This window comes from Sus scrofa, chromosome 12, assembly GCF_000003025.6.
Source record: "Sus scrofa isolate TJ Tabasco breed Duroc chromosome 12, Sscrofa11.1, whole genome shotgun sequence".
NCBI lineage: Eukaryota > Metazoa > Chordata > Mammalia > Artiodactyla > Suidae > Sus > Sus scrofa.
In genome coordinates, this window is record NC_010454.4 from 59181468 (window position 1) to 59185278 (window position 3811).

Below are 3811 nucleotides of genomic sequence, written 5' to 3' on the forward strand. Positions count from 1 at the left end.
TTAACTTTTTTTTAGTGATTTTTAGGGCCATGGCATATGGAGGTTCCCAGGCTAGGGGTCCAATCGGGGCTGTAGCTGCTGGCCTACACCATAGCTCATGGCAACGCCAGATCCTTAACCCACTGAGCAAGGCCAGGAGTCGAACTTGCATCCTCATGGATACCAGTCAGAGTCATTACCGCTGAACCACCATGGGAACTCCCAGGAATTTCTTTATCTCATATTCAAAATGCAGCAAAATGGGAGTTCCCTGGTGGCACAACAGATTAAGGATCTGGCATTGTCACTGCTGTGGTGCACATTCCACCCTTGCCCTGGGAACTTCCACATGGCTCAGCTATGCCCCCTCCCCCCAGAAAAGCCCCCAAATGTGGCAAACAAGCGTGTTAAGTCATCCTTTGTATCCATCAGTTCTCATGGCTGTGTATTTACCACAACAGATTTATAGTCCATTATAATTTTCTCCAAGACGCTGTTGCTGGGCACTGTGGGTTCCTGATGTTTGAATGTTGAGCCAAGAGGAAGGATAGGTCTGTTGGTTTATTCACTCATTCAGCAGACACATGTCCGGCAACCTCTGGGCTTGGGGGGCATTGGGATTGCTGATGGGGAAAGGACGGGCACCCCACCCAAGGGGCATCATGGTCTTATTGCCAGTAAGGGGGTGGTTTTGATGCTGAGAGTATTTATCCTAGAGAGTTGTTGAAGGATTCAGTGAGTTAATTCACTCAAAGGTTGAGACGAAAGCCCAGCACAGAGGGAGCGCTTGCTAAATGCCAGCTGCTGTTGTCAATCTTGAAAGGCAAAAGGAACCTAGTGGTTAAAGTACAAACTGGACTGGACTGAGATCCTGACTCTGCCAGTCACTCACTGTGTAACCGTGGGCAAATTGCTTAATTTCTCTGGGCCGCACTCTGGGCCCAGAGATAGGGCAGGGATGGTAATAATTAAGTAAACCCTTGCTCAGGGGGCTTTGAGCGTTGCATGTACCTGCCTTGCACGGTTGAATTTGCACGGGTCGAGTACTTAGAGCAGTTTCTGGCATGTAGGATGCACCCAGTGAGTGTTAACTGCCTGAAAGTGGAGACGTGCATAGGCTTCTGCAGAGGCACAGAGCATGAAGGCGCCATCTCGCTGCCTGGAGGGGGTAGAAGGGCAACCTGAAGTCACAAGAAAAGTCTCACATAGAAACCCAATCCCAGGGAGGAATAAGGATGGTCCAGAGGGGGAGCAGGTGAAGAGCGAGAAGGCGCAGAGGGTGAGGAAACCGCGTAGCTCTGCGTGTCTGGGACCGAGGGCGGCTGCCGGTGGGAAACTCGGCTGGAGAAGCCGGCGGAGCTCGGCGCTCCAGGAGCTTCACTTCCTCCAGCAGCCCTGGCCGTCCCAGCCTCCCCTCTTGGGACCTGTGCCCTTGATGTCTCCTTTGCCTGGAACTCTCCCATGGCCACTGCTCTCTCAATATTTCGGAAAATGTGGCCTCCCCTCTGCGCAGAGGCCTTCTCTGACATCCGTTCCTGCTCCCGGGACCCGTTGCAGCATCGTGGTTCTTTCAAAACGATGTCATGGTTGCTCAATCCATAATTGTTTTGCTTACATAGGTGTGTGTCTCTTCATTCGTTTCCTCCGTGGACTAGATTCCATGAGGGTACAGGCCATGAGCCTCTGGCTCGTCACCGTCCCTCCACACGTAGCCAGCCAGCCCAGAGCCTGATATGTAATGGGCGCTCAGTAAGTATTTGTTGAGAGCAGGAATGACGGATGAAGGGCCTGTCTTGCCACGCAGAGGACTTCAGATTCTTCCTCTGGGTGTTGTGCGTGGGAATGACGGGAGCTGATTTCAGCTGTAGAGTGAAAACCTGGTGACGTCCTAGCCGGTGAATACAAGGTGGATGAGATTAGAGAGCAGCCCTCCGGAGATGGTGGCAGTTCTCCCAGCGGGAGAGGAAAAGTGTATATAAATAGACCAAGTCAGCAAAACCCAGCATCCCTAAAGGATGCAGCAGGAAAGAGCCAACAACCTCACGTAAAAACGGAGCATTGTGTATTTGCTCTTGGCCCTTGCTTCAGGAAAGAAGCAAGATGACTGACTTAAATATTTACAGTTTAACAAAAGAAAGATAAATGCATGGGGAACTTAGTATAAAAGGAGAAGAAAAAAAATGAATCTAAGAATGAGATTAGGCTAGAAAATGCTGGCTTTGAAGCCTGTCCTTTTGCTAGAGGTGGGCCATAGCTTTAGTGTTTTGGTGTTTTTCCCTCCAGCCAGTGTAGAGCGAGAAAGACACAGTTACATGATAAATCCATGTGATAAATTGCAGTGCATCCATACCGTGGAACACGACTCAGCAAGAAAAAATGATACGCATAACAGCATGGATGAATCTCAAAATAATTATGCTGAATGAAAGGAGCCGGAAAAAAAAGGGTATAAACTGTATGATGCCATTCCATGTGTAGTTGTGGAAAATGCGGACTAACCTAGTGAGCGAGGAAGCACATCAGTGGGCACTTGAGGGAGAGGCGAGGAGAACGAATGAGGTGGGATGGATCATAAAAGGCCAGAGAGGACTTCCCTGGTGGCTCAGCAGTTAAAGATTCGGTGTCACTTCTGTGGCTCAGGTTCAGTCTCTGCCGGGGTACTTCTGCATGCCTTGGGTATGGCCATTAAAAAAAGTTTTCTAGGCATAAACATCAGAGTTTTCTTTATTTTTATAAAATGTAAAGGTATGTTTACCCATTTTGAGGCCTCTTAAATATGTTACTGTACCTGACATTCGTTTCAGCCTGATAGGGTCCCTGTGTTTGCATTGACTTGACCTCAAACAGAAGCTAAGCACAGATGCCTTCATTGCTTTGGAATTAGGTGCAGCCCTTTGAACCCACACAGACTTGCTGTCAGAGGCTGTCCCAGAAGACGGCGATAGCCATGCACCAGTGGGACCAAGGGTCACCCGCCTTCAGTGATGAAGGCCTCAAGCAGGACACTCACGGCTCTTCGGTGTTTTCCAGTCTCGTTGGACATGTAAATGCCTCCTTGCTGTAGGCGTTGAGAGGGAGAACCTCCCAGATGCAGACTTAATTATTTCGGCAAGTTTCCCGAGACTCTCATCTGTAGCGTATGTAACGGGTTTACTGAGGTAGAAGGCGTCTGTGTGTGTGTGTGTGTGTGTGTGAGTGTGTGTGTTCTAGGGATTGGAAAATACTAAAGGGAGGAGGGACGTGGACACAGAACTACTTACCTTAAAGTGAAGATGATTAGGAGTTCCTGTCCTGGTGCCGTGGAAACGGATCCGACCAGGAACCTTGAGGTTGCGGGTTCGATCCGTGGCCTTGCTCAGTGGGTTGAGGATCCGGCATTGCCGTGAGCTGTGGTGTGTAAGTCGCAGACGCAGCTCAGGTCTGGTGTTGCTGTGGCTGTGGGGTAGGCCGGCAGCTGCAGCTCCAATTGGACCCCTAGCCTGGGAGTCTCCATATGGCGAAGGTGCTGCCCTAAAAAGACAAAAGACAAAAAAAAGAAAATGATTATGTTGATTGCTGTGCCAGACCCTGTGCTTAGCGTTGTACCCCTTAATCTTTACAACAGAGTGACTTCCCAGAGTCCGTAATGAGATCGGCCCTTTTTATAAGTACGGAAAATAGGTGTGTGGTCCGCAGTTGCGCTGCTAAGTCGTGGCAGAAGGGATGCTAACCCAGGTTGCCAGACTCCAAAGTCTTTTTTTTTTTTTGCTTTTTAGAGCTGCACCTGTGGCACGTGGAAGTTCCCAGGCCAGGGGTCAAATCAGAGCTTCAGCTGCCAGCCTACACCACAGCC